The sequence below is a fragment of the Pteropus alecto genome, unplaced genomic scaffold, assembly GCF_000325575.1.
Source record: "Pteropus alecto unplaced genomic scaffold, ASM32557v1 scaffold45, whole genome shotgun sequence".
In the NCBI taxonomy this organism is placed as follows: Eukaryota; Metazoa; Chordata; class Mammalia; order Chiroptera; family Pteropodidae; genus Pteropus; species Pteropus alecto.
In genome coordinates this window covers 15,942,448-15,955,658 of record NW_006442491.1, presented here as the reverse complement: position 1 = coordinate 15,955,658, position 13,211 = coordinate 15,942,448, and the positions used below count along the sequence as shown (strand labels likewise).

The 13,211-nt window shown below is 39.8% G+C and overlaps 1 protein-coding gene and 1 pseudogene across 1 annotated transcript in view; one reads left to right on the top strand and one right to left on the bottom strand.

Moving 5' to 3' along the window:
- AP5S1 (adaptor related protein complex 5 subunit sigma 1) overlaps positions 1 to 11,875 on the top strand; it is a 20,936-nt gene extending 9,061 nt beyond the window's left edge. The window contains exon 4 of the transcript XR_003043091.1: positions 11,307 to 11,875. The gene's annotated coding sequence lies outside the window, so the exon portion shown is untranslated. The remainder of the gene's footprint in view (positions 1 to 11,306) is intronic.
- On the bottom strand, positions 1,716 to 1,834 carry LOC112471062 (annotated as a pseudogene).
- Positions 11,876 to 13,211: the final 1,336 nt, after the last annotated feature.

Here is a 13,211-nt window from a genome sequence, read left to right as displayed (position 1 = left end):
TCCCCTTGATGCAGTACAGATTCAAGTCCTGCACAGAGAGAGAGGGTTCTTGACTGAGTTCAGGAAAGAATTTAAGCACTGACCAGAGCTAGAGACAAAAGGAAAGTTTATTAGAAAAGGAATAATGCTCCACAGACAAAGCATGGTCTTCTCTCAGAGATGAGGAGAGAGCTGAGAGGGGCAGAGAGACAGACATAACATGCACACATTGAGAGGACTGAGAAAGACTGAGAGGGAGAGTGAGAGGGGCTGAGAGAGAGAGACAGAGACAGAGACCCCAAGTGTTCTGGGAATTGTTTATATATCATTCTTGGTTTCTACGAATTACAGTTTAAAGACTTTATTTACCTGTTTTCCTTTGACGATAGGGTATGTAGCGTGAAAGGCTGAAAGGCGTGGGTATGCGATGTGAAAGGTGTGCTAGCAATCTCAGCCTTTGTTCCATAGGTTCCCTATGGTTCTGGCTGTAGGGAATGAATGGTTGGGTTTATTTTGAGTAGGGTCCATGACTTAAAGACTCTATTTTCCTGTTTTTCTTTCACACTATAGGTGAATGGTTTGTTAGTAATTCCAGCAGAAATGTTTCCCGTGGTCTGGCAGCAGCACATTGTAGGCTCTGGTTTAACATTTAGTTAATTTATGTAGGTCTTATGCCTCTTCCCCAAAGAAGCAGACATTTGGGAATAACAGACTTTTTCCTAAAGTTTAGGTAGATAGAGGAGAGTTATCTTAAAGAACGACAGAACAGAAAAACTTAAGATTGATTGATTGTTAGACGTTCTTATTCCTGAGTCTCTTGATGATTTCCCTTGGGTGGGGCAGGGGGAGCTTCTCACTCCTAGTCCCTCCCACTTCCCAGGGTCCTTCTTTTTAAGTTTTTTATTAGAAATTGTTTTTCTTTATTCTTTTTCTTATAAAAATATATATAACATAGAGTTGATCGTTTTAACCATTTTTAAGTGTACAGTTCTGTAGCATTAAGTACATTCCCGATGTTGTATCTATTTCCATCATCTGAAACAGAAACTCTGTTCCTGCTAAGCAGTAACTCCCTTGCTCCCTCCTGCGCCCTCTGGTCTCCAGCACCCTCGTTTCATTACCGTTCACTCCTTTCCTGTTCATACTGCGCAGTGTAGGGATCCTCCCCAACCAGCCTGGTTCCAGGCCAGCCATTTGATGGCATAGCTATGCCTCCTTAAACAGAAAGATATAGAGTGTTCTGGGGCTCCAACTTCATCAGCTTAAAGCACATTTTTAGTTCTGCTTTGAAATCACAAACTCCTATGGGATATGATTAAATTCTCAGGCAAGGCTTCCTTTCTCACTAATGTCTGTAAGTGGGGCCATAAAAAGATATTTCCTTTCAGAGATAAATCATACGTCCCCCTTAAGAGGCAGGTATAGCTGCACTAATTTTTTTTTTTTTAAATGAGTTTGATGGTATTACTCTTCCTTTTATCTGGGACGGTACATGATGTGACATCTTTTTTATAGTTTTTTAATAAACATTCATAATTTTTCCTTTAATAAACAGTAAAAACAATACATTGAAAAGTGCATTGTATAGATACCTAGCACATTTGTGAAGTGAACATTTGTCACTTAACTGGCACATGTTGGACGGTGCTTGTTAGAGTAAGTTAGAAGGGGAAAAAGAAAAAAAAGCATAGGAAATAAAAGAAGCACCAAATCTGTACTAATTTTTTTTTTTTTTACGTCTACAGTACTTGGTCTTCCTAGGTGGTCTCCCATCCAAGTACTAACCAGGCCCAGCCCTGCTTAGCTTCCGAGATCAGATGGGATCGGGCATGTTCACAGTGGCATGGCCATAGAAATCTGTAATAATTTTTTACAGCCTTTCCTTCTCTACCCCTCCACCCCTCGTTGCATCTATTCGTGTTATTAAATTTAATGTTTATTTTCCTTATTAGGTTATAACTTCCATTCTCTTGCTTTCTACATTAACATCTGGCATAGCGCCTGACTCGTAACAGGCACACAGTATATATTGAACAAGTGAATGAACGAATACACGAATGAATAGGTGGTTTATAGGAGAACCTTGTGGCTAGGGACTTTGCAATATCACCGTCTAACAACTTTTTTTCTTCCTGAGAAGCAGATAGAAAACAATAGACTGAGTTTGTTATCTCACAAGGATGACAGCCCAGGACCATATGTTTCTTTCCCAAATGATAAACTGCTTTTGACAGCAAAGGAAGCAATTATGTAGCATTTTCATGTTTCCTGCTACAAGGCCTCCTGTCTTAAGTTAGGCTGGCTTGCCTTCAACACCACTATTCTGGATAGGAATGATCTTTCCCCTCAGTGTTCTGAAAAAGGGCAGAGTTGTGACTGGAAATTGCCAAAGGCCTATGATTTCTGCCCTTAGGAAAGGTGAGTGAAGTGGTCAGAACTCCTCCCCTCTGTGAAACAATAACCTGGGTTTACAAAGCCTCCTAATGGAATGACACCTTCTGTATCTACTCCAATTATACAGCCACGCTAGCTTGAGGGTCCAGAAGTATTTGGACCAGTAAAGACTCCACATTAAGCTAGAGCTGGGAACAGTGTCTACACTGTGGGCATTGCTTGGGATTGAGACTTGACCAGAAGTAAAAGGATATTAAAACCCTCTGATAATGGACAGCCTTATCCTGTTCCTCTAAGAGGAAAGGTTTTCAGCTTTTCTCGGTTAAGGATAATGTTAGCTGAGAATTTGTCATATATGATCTCAGTATGTTGAGGTACTTTCCTTCTATACCTATTTTACTAAGTGTTTTAATCATAAATAGATGCTGTAGCTTGTCAAAGGCTTTTTCTGCATCTATTGATGTGATCATATGATTCTTTATTTTGTTTATGTGGTGTATCACATTAATTGATTTCCATATGTTAAACATATTAAACCAGCCCTGTGATCAATGTTGCCCCAATAATTTTTAATTAAAACAAAAACAAAAAACCCTCTGACAGGTCTCTCGCTCATCTAGTCCTGTAATATACACGCGATAAAGACAAAGTAAGTCCTGGCCAAGAAAGGAACCTTCCCTGACTCAGAGAGGCCCTTAGGTAAGTGGCTGATAACAAAAGTAATGAGCAAAAATCAATAACTTACCTATGCCCACGAATAATAATGAGTTAGTAAATATAATGAAAGACAAGGTCCCATTCAGGATAAAGGCCAAAAATATATAATACCTAGAATCAGATATAATTAGAAATACACTGGGTGTGTACAAAGAAGACCTGTGAACTATACTGAGATGCTAAAAACAGTGGGTGAAAGGTTGATGAGGAACCGAATTTTTACATGGCCTCAAGTACTTTTCCATGAATTACTTATTAATTTAAAATGGGGAAACGGTAATTCTGTAACAGAGTGAAATGCTACTTACTGTGATTTTACTTTAATTCTAGCCTGCATTTCTCTTATGGCTTTCAAGCTTATAGCTCCTGCTATAGATATGCCAATTAACTAGAGGAATTCTGCTTGAGGCTTGAATATTTTGTAAAAACAGCCCCTTGTCGGAAGACGCCTCTCTTGAAGAGGTGGAGAAATATGTACAAAATAATGACCGTTGATCAAAGATTTACAGGAGCCTCAAGACTGGACTCAGATCAGCAGTTGGTCAATGGACCTACAAGAAACAAAAAGAATTAGAGATTACGTTCTCTTCTTTGGATCGCTGTCAGTCCCTAGCTGTCTACAGGGTCTTCACCCACCTCTTGCCCCACCCCTCCTCCCTCCCTCAACATGAAAGACAACTGAGTTGGGGTGCTCTTAAGATGGATTTGCAGAAGTGTTCAGGATCCATGTCTTCTCGAGCTAGTGCCTTCTCAATCAATAAATCTTCCCTATTCCAACTCTGACATTTCGAATATTGGACTTTGAAGCATTGGATACACAAACAAATCTAAAGAGGAGAAACCTGGAGGGCATTCCTTTTGCCAAGTGAGCAAAGTGAACATCCCTGATAATGGGACAGACATCTGGTGATGTGCAAGGACACGTCACTTAAGTGAACATCCCTGATAATGGGACAGACATCTGGTGCCTCATGATGTGCAAGGACACGTCACTTCTGAGCATCAACAATGCTTAACCTGAGTCTGATCAGAAGGAAACTGCAGACCCAAACAGAATTTGCCAAACAGAGGCAAATTCTGGCCTGTCCTCTTCAAACTTATCAAGGCCATGAAAGGCCAAGGAACTGCTTCAGATGGAGATCAAAGAAATATAATGACTCAATGTACTGTGTGATCACAGGCTAGATCATGAATCAGGAAAAAAATTGTTATTAGGGCGTTATTGGGACAATAATGGGAACTGGGAGCCACATACCTTCAAGGAATCCACAGATGGAATTTAGAGGATTCTGCAAACTTAGATAGGAGAAAAAAAATTATCTTTCTACTAATCATCAACTGAAATTAGCATTTCCTTTTTTAGAAAACGTTTACAGTTTTATGAAGTACAATTGGCATACAATGAACTGCTGTCCGGATAAATAGGTTTTTTGTTTGTTTGTTTAATAAAGGAGAGGTAGGAAAAAAATGGAGGTAGCTGCTTCTTCCCTCACCTTAGGATGACTCCTTAAAAACATCATAGGCCCAACTGATCGGTCAGGAATTACATAAACCCAGTCTCTGGATTTCACAATGCAAGCCTTTTTATCTTTTAACCCTATTCACCAACTTCTGAAATTAACTCAGGAATCTCTTGGGAAGTGGACAGGAAACTATCACAAGTTTCATTCATTTGTCTCTCGAGGAGATGAGAGTTTTTGTTGATTTTTCTTCTACTTTACTGGATAAGAAGTGTAAAATACATTGTAAGACTATATTGTCTCTTGAAGTACCTGCATGTTTATAATCCAATTGCATTTTCAATACTAGTGTTTTCTCTCTTTCTATATATATTGGTGCATGGGGATCTTTCTGTTGGTAGGATTCTTTATTTCTCCATCACTATACATATTTAAAGTGTACAATTTGATGAGATTTGACATATGTGTATACCGATGAAACCATCACCACAGTCAAGATGATGAAGATGTGCATTACCTCCCCCCCAAAAGTATGCCTTTTGTAATTTCCTTCATTTTTAGATGTCAGCCACAAACAGCAATGAATCTGAGACTTGGTCACCAAAAGAAATTATGGATATTTTTATATTACCATAGAGTTGATGCAGATACCTCGTATTATCATTTATGCATAACACTACTTAAATATTTATTGAAACAAACATTTAATAGTTTAATGATAATTGTATTTCAATATAATTGTTTTGTTTTTTTTAGTAACTCTATGTTTCTTTAAATGCTTTTAAAACCATCGTTCTGGCCCATGAACTTTACCACAAAAATCACTGGCCAGAACCAGGTTAAGCGCCCATGTTCTAAAGAAACAGAACAGCCCCATGTATGAAATCCTTGTGTTCTGACCTGTAGTGGCTCTTCTGCAAGTGGTCTCCACCTGGTCCTCCCAAAAGCAGGTCAGCCAGTGGATGTGCATAGAATTTCCCTAGTTCTTTTTATTGCTTCATTCTTAATGCAAACAAAGTTCACCAGACATTTGGGTAAAGCCTGCCACACAAAAGGGAAACTAAATAAGCAAATAGCAAAAAGTGATTTCAGAGGAAAACCACGCAGGGGACATAAGAGAGTCATTTTGTTTTTAAAGCTCTCTAATTGCTATTCTCAGTAATTAGATTCAGGAAGATATCACATCCATAAAGTAAAGACAGGAAGAACAGAGAACAAGAATGAATTCTCAGAAAATAAAAATGTTATTGCTTACATTAAAAATTAATTAGAAGACTTGGAAAATAAAGTTAAGGAACCCAGGAGACAAGACAAAATGAAGGAACAGAAAAGGTAAGGTACGGGGACTCTTGTTGCTTTGCACAAAAAAGAAACAGGGTACTTGGGATTTGCTGGCTAGTTCTGGGAGTGGGAGGTATGGTGGGTGCTGCAGACTAGTGTGGTAGATTGCCTTGACTTTTCATCCCACCTTTTATTCACACCCTTGCAACATGGCTCTTCATTACCTTCTGGAAGAGGGAGTCTAGTTCTACTCTCCTTGAACCTGGCTCAGCCTTGTGACTTGCTTTGGCCAATAGAATGTGGCAGAGGTGATGTACCATTTTGTCCCCCACTCCCCAAGCATAGGCTGGCCTACTGGAGGATGAGAGACCATGTGGAGCAGAGATGATCCATCCCAGCTGAGCCCATCCTAGGCCATTCAGTTCCCAACAGAATTGGCATGAGTGAGTCCAGATAAAATGAGAACTGCCCAGCTAAGCTCGGCCCCAAATCAACAAACTGCAGAATTGTGAGCTAAAGAAATGGTTGCTGTTATATTCGGGGGTAGCATTTTTACTCACCAAAGTCAACTGATACGACTGGCTCCCTCTAGCTTCTTACAGGGTGCTTTTCTATATTTGACAGGCTGGAAAGTGAAACAAACGAACAAAAAACTAAATTCCCAGACTCGTTTGCAGCTGGAGTTATGACTATAAAACAAGGTCCAATGGTTAGGTGCCCCATCAGAGATTTGGGGAGCAGAGGCCCTCTTCCTGCTGCTACTTCTGCTGGCAGCAAGGACACAAAGCTGTCAGGATCTAGAACAAGTCTCAGCATTCCTGTATCAACCAGATGTTGAGACAGAGCTACCGGGTAGCTGGGGGAGGTAATGAAAGAGAACAAACTCCTGATACATGCAACAGCATACATAGATGGATGTCAAAAACGAGTGAAAGGTACCAGACGCAGTGAGGATGGAAACATGGCATTCAGGCCCAAGTGGCGCGCTGTGGGCAGTGGGACTGCGGCCTCTGGATGCCCAGGTTCCCACGTCATGAGGAAGAAGAGAAAGGTGAAGTCAAGGACGAAGACACTGAAGATAGTGATGAACAAAAGGAGAAAGACAATGAGACTGTTGACGACGAAGTGAATATTGAATCTGACGCTTTTTCATCTCAGATAATGATTATGACAGAATTAAGAAATTTCTGCAGGAGTTTTTCCCAAAGCCTCCTGTGAACATTGCAGAACTAACACGTCTCTTCATTCAACAGAATCATATTGGAAGTGTGATAAAGCAAACAGATGTTCAGAAGATAGTGATGACAATGTGGATGAAGATGAGATTTTTGGTTTCAGAAGTCGTCTAAATTTAACCGAAAGAAAGGGTACCCAGTGTGCTGAACAAATTAAAGAGTTAATTAAAAGTTTCTGTGAGACCTGTGAAAAGAGCATGACTGAACAACTGGACAAGCTTTTAAATGACACCACCAAGCCTGTAGGCTTTCAACTAAGTGAAAGATTCATTAATGGTCCTCCACAGATTGTCCTGCCCATGCATACATCAGCAACTTCAGTAAGAAACCATGGAAAATGCCTAAACAGTAGTTTTTTCCAAGTGAGTTCAGAAATGTGATTTTAATATAATATTTTGGTATAGAAAGACTTCTACCCTTGGTGTAAACAACAGTGTAGTGTGGTGAGAGTGGAAGAAACATCTCGTGAGATGTGTACATTCTTAACAATCAGCTTTCTAAAGAGTTTTAATTATTAAGACTATTCTGACAATAGCCTTAACCATCTTAAAGATGGTATTAAAAATAGATGAGTTTCATATAGACTTTTTACCCCTCTTGGACTAAAGTTTTTCACCCTCTTCACAGATTTCTGTAACATGAACAAAATACTGAATACAACAATAACTAAAACTGAGTAAAATTTATATTAATTCCATTGGGATGTTTTATGACTAATGAAACCATCATCTTGATATTTGGCTTCTCAGAGTACGTATTGTATTTAAACAAAGTTTTAAGTTTATAACAATATTTTAAATATAAGAAGAGCTAACAGTATTGCTTGTGCTTTGAAACAGAGGAGGGTGAAAATGAGGACAGGTCCCCTGGACTTTACAAATTATTTCTTAGTGGTCACAGCACTTATATTGTGGTTTCCCTTTAAATAATTTGTGAGAATATAACTAGTCTGGAAACCTTTAGGTTTCTCATTTTTCCTTTGTAGATTCACTGTTTTTTAGTTTTACTCTTCTCCCCCCACCCCGCTCCCCGCTGCTACGTGTTGTACTTCTGGTGCCATAGTATTTTTTGTTTTGCTTTGTCTTTTTTCTGATTAGTTGGAGCTCATTCATTTCATTTTATAGGAGGGTGATCTGCTAAAGCTGAAATGGGTAGAAAAGGAAATACCAGACACAAAACAGTATGTATTATTTGATTCCATTTATATTAAATTCAAGGACAGGCAAAATTAAACTATGGTAATGAAATCAGAATAATGATTAGGGGTGGAGATTGATAAAGAAGGATTACAAGGGAACTTTCTGAGGAGAAGGAAAATAGTCTATATCTTGATCTAGATACTGGTTACACAGGTATTTACTTGGATAAAAATTAATCAAATTGTACACTTAAGATATGTTTCATGGAATGTAAATTATGCTTCAAGAAACAAAACCCTTCCAAGCACAAAATACCTACGGTGGCTTCTGTTTTCTGCACTGAGCTCGAGATTCTAGGCGAGTGGCCCTAGGATAGAGACACCAAGAGGGGTTGAAAGCAAACAGGGCACCGCCAGTGTGGTAGGACACTGGGGTCATGAAGGCATGTGGCCAGAGAAAAGTCTTCTGCCTTGGGGGAGGTCCGTGAATTTTAGTAACTCTGATATCTAACTTTGAAGGCTTATGCTGCCCATGCACTCATTTCCCTGTTTCCTGCCAACCCCCATTTAAATGTCTGTTGCCAAGCAACTTACGTTAGTTGTTTTTGGGAAGGAATAGCAGGATGGCAGCCTCTGAGTGACAGGTGACCAGCAACACAATGCTCTGAGGCTGATGAGTAGGCCATGCTGACCACAGGGGCTTGACAGGCCTGGAGCAGCCAGATGCAGCAGGGACTGACCCATGATCTGACATGATCTAAGCCCCCTCCTTCTGAGACCCCTGAAAGGTAAGGGCTCATACCCGACCCTGTTAGGTCCCAGATCATGGCTTAAACAATCTCGTGTGGCTGGTCAAGGCAAAGGGGACTCCAGGAAGCCAGAGGACTCAGAGGTCCTGTTTTATAGAAAAGAAAATACTAGAAGACACCAGAGTGTCACCAGCATAATTCCTCCTGGGTGGTGGCGTTATGAGTATGGGTTTTGATTTCCTTCATCAAACATGTCTGTTTTCCCCATATTAATTTTATAAGCATATATTATTTTTTCCCTGGCTTTATAGAGCATATATTATTTTTTTGCAATAAAACTGACATTATGAAAATATAAAATAGTTTAAAGAATAGCAGTTTAAAGACTTATTTGAAAGAAGGTTGTAAAGTCAGGTATTATATTTTGTTTTTTAGTCTTGGAGAGTTCCCTGAAGGGACTCATGTATGAGAACATGTCCCCTTTTGGGGCCTTCTGGCACTATATTTGGCCTGACTTTGCTCTCTACGGGGAAACATGAGCTGGTGATTGCTGAGTCATCACATGCGAGCCACAGTAGCCACAATCCTCCTTGGAGCACTGGCTTGGAGACACAGGCCACCTGCCTGGGGATCAGTTTTACTAGGGATGGGGGCTCCAATGCCCTCCCTGGGGCAGGGAAGGACAGCCTGGTCTATAGATCACTCTCTGGACTCACCTTTCCACTAATAAATGGACAATGATGAGTGAATTCTACTCATGAAATAGAGTGGAATGCAATCAACAGTAAAAGATAATATAAACAGCCAGATAGGATCAAAAGAAGATCTTAACATTTTATTTTACTTTTTAATTTTTCATTTTGAAGTAATTTTAGACTTAAAAAAGTTGCAAAAAAGTACGAATGTTTACATCTTATATAATCACAGTATAATGATCAAAATCAGAAAATTAATACTGATAGAATATTATTAACTAATCCAAAAGCCTTAGTAAGATTACTTCTCTTGTCCCACTGATGTCCTTTTTCTGTTTTAGGGTCCAACCCAGGATCCCACATTGTTTTCAGTTGTTATGTCTCTTTATTCTTCTTTAATCGAGAATAGTTTCTCAGTCTCTGTCTTTTATGGCCTTGACATTTTTGGAGAGTTATTCTATAGGTCAGTACTGTCCAATAGAACTTTCGGCGATGATAGAAATGCTCTATATCTGTGCTGTCCAATATGATGACAGCCATTAGCCACATGAAAATTGCATTTAAAATGTGGCTAGTGGGGTCGATATAATAAATTTTACACTCTATTTAATTTTAATTAAAATTGCCACATGTGGCAAGTGATTACTGTATTGGACAGGACAGCTGTTGAATGTCCATCATTTTGGGTTTGTTTGGTGTTTCTTCATGGTTATGAGTTTTAGCAAGAATACCATAGATGTGAGGTCATTCTCTCCTTCGGTTTCCTGACAAAGGTGTCAGGAAACCACATAGGTCAGAATTTTTATTGTGACAAAATATATATAACATAAAATTTTAATCATTTTTAAGTGTACAGTTCTGTGGCATTAAGTACATTCATATTGTTGTCAATCATCACCATTCATCTCCAGAACTTTTTTATTGTCTTCAACTGAACCTCTCTATCCATTAGCCACAAATTCTCTATTTTCCATCGCAACCACCATTCCACTTCCTGTCTTTATGAATTTGACTATTCTAGATACTTCATATAAGTGGAATCATACAGTATTTTCCTTCTGTGACTGGCTTATTTCACTTAGCATACTGTCCTCAAAGTTCATCCATGTCATAGCGTGTGTTAGAATTTCCTTCCTTTTTAAGGGCTGGATAATATTCTATTGTATGTATATACCACATTTTGTTTATCCATTCATTCATTGATAGACATTTGGGTTGCTTCTACCTTTTGACTGTTGTGAATATGCTGCTATGAACATGGGTGTACAACTATCTGTTCCAGTCATTGCTTTCATCTCTTTGGGTACGTATCCCGAAATGGAATTGCTGGATCTTATAACAATTCTATTTTTAATTTTTTTAAGGAACCACCATACTGTTTTCCACAGCAGATGCAGCATCTTTACATTCCCACCAGTAATGTACAAGGCTTCCAATTTCTCTACATCCTTTCCAAACACTTGTCATTTTCTATTTGTTTTAATAATAGCCATCCTAATGGTTGATATCTATAATCTGAAAGTTTATGTCCGCCCCCTCCCATTCATATATTGAAACCTAATCCCTAACGTTATAGTATTTGGAGGTGGGGGGTCTTTGGGAGGTGATTAGGTTATAATGGTGACACCTTCATGAATGGAATTTGTGCTCTTTTAAAGAAGACCCCAGAATAAAAAGAAGAAGAAAAAAAGACCCCAGAGAGCTCCCTTGCTCCTTCTGCCATATGAGGAAACATCAGGAAGACTATATCTATGAACCAGGAAGCAGGACCTTACCAGACACCAAATCTGCCAACAACTTGGTCTTGGACTTCCCAGCTTCCAGAAGTGAGAAATAAATATTTGTTAATTAAGCCAGCCAGTCTATGGTATTTTTGTTGTAGCAGCCCAAATGGACTAAGACAGTTTCTCATTGTGTTTTTGACGAAGCTATATATTTTTTTAATGCCCTGTGAGGTCCAGCAAAAACAGGGGTGATGACTGCATTTGGAAGCGAGTCACCACACTCCTAATGCTCTTCCAGTAAGAATTAGATATGGGGTCACTGGATTTGGGGTGAATAGCAGGCAAGAGTAATTCTTGAACCAATCAGTGTTCACTCTGAATTGGCTAAACAAGGCAGAGCTGGCTTTATTAGTTAGTTGAATTCAAGTGCGATATTAACATTTTGTAAATGCTGAATGTTGTGAAATATCTACAAGGTTACCAAATAAAGTAATAAAATCTTATCTGAAAAGTGTTCAGGCATCTTCCTACGATTCAGTTTGGGAGCACTGGCTTTGGAGACAGGTATGTACTCAGGCATTTGCATGTGATCTTGGTAAAAGCTCTTAACCCCTCAGATGTCTTTTTTTTTTTTAAGTTACAGTATAAAGTATAACCTTAAGTATACAGCTGATGCTTTTTTACATATGCACAAGTCCATATACCCAACACTCACATATACAGAGTATTTCCATCCCCCCAGAAGGCTCCCTTTTATCCCACCCCCTTTTACCTCACTCCTCCTTTTGCCTCATCCCCAGAGGTAACTAGTGATAGGATATATAGATGAGTTTTGCCTGTTTTTCAACCTTACCTTGTGACTGGGAACAGACAGCATGTACTCTCTGTACTTGGCTTAGCCGCTGTGCCCATTCATCCTGGTGAGATTCAACCATGTTGTGTGTATCAATAGCTTGTTCTCTTTAGTGCTATATATTATTCCATAGTGTGAGCACACCAGAGTTTGTCTCGCCATTCTCCTACTTATAGACCTTTGGGTAGTTTCCAGAGTTTGGCTATTGTGAATAAAGCCACTATGAACATTATCTATTGTTCATGTTTCTAAGTGGACGCATACCCAGTTTTTTTCCCAGGAAACATGAACCCAGGAATGGTTGCTGAGTGATAGGGTTGTGTATGTTTAAACTTTAGAAATAACTGCCAAACATTTCTCTAAATCTTTAAATCTCTCTTTAGAACAGAAAAAAGAAACCTCTACCTTGTTATTGTGAGAGCATTTAATGGGCCCTATAATACGAACTTTAAACCTGGTACCCGGAACACAGTTGGCGCTCTCAGTAATTGATGGCTTCAGCCTCAGCAAGAGTCTCTGCCCCATCAGAGAAAGGACAAAGCGGTTGGCAAGCACTGGAGGGAGGTACCAGCCTCAGACCCTTGGGCGGAGAGGCCTTCCCCACACAGCAGCATTCAAGGTCCACACCCAGCGTGCCCTAAGAGCCAACCTTGGTGCCCACGCTCTGCACGGGGATCCTGCTTCCTCAGGTCCAGCATGCGCATCGCCTGGCTGGGCACTTGCACCCTTGTAAACTTTGTGAGTCACCCGACATTTATTGAGTACTAACTGTGCCAGGTCCTGGGAGCCCAGGAACGAAGGACATAGAGCCCCTCACTTCTCAAATTACTTAGTGGGAGGAGGGGTTACCTTGCGTAAGGAGGGTGGGAACCGAGCCCATCACAGACTCCGAGGTCTGCTACCATTTGGTTTCTAGCCCGACCCTGAACTTCGCTTGAAAGTTCTCCACCGAACAATTAAAGAAAATAATCTGTTCCATCGCACCC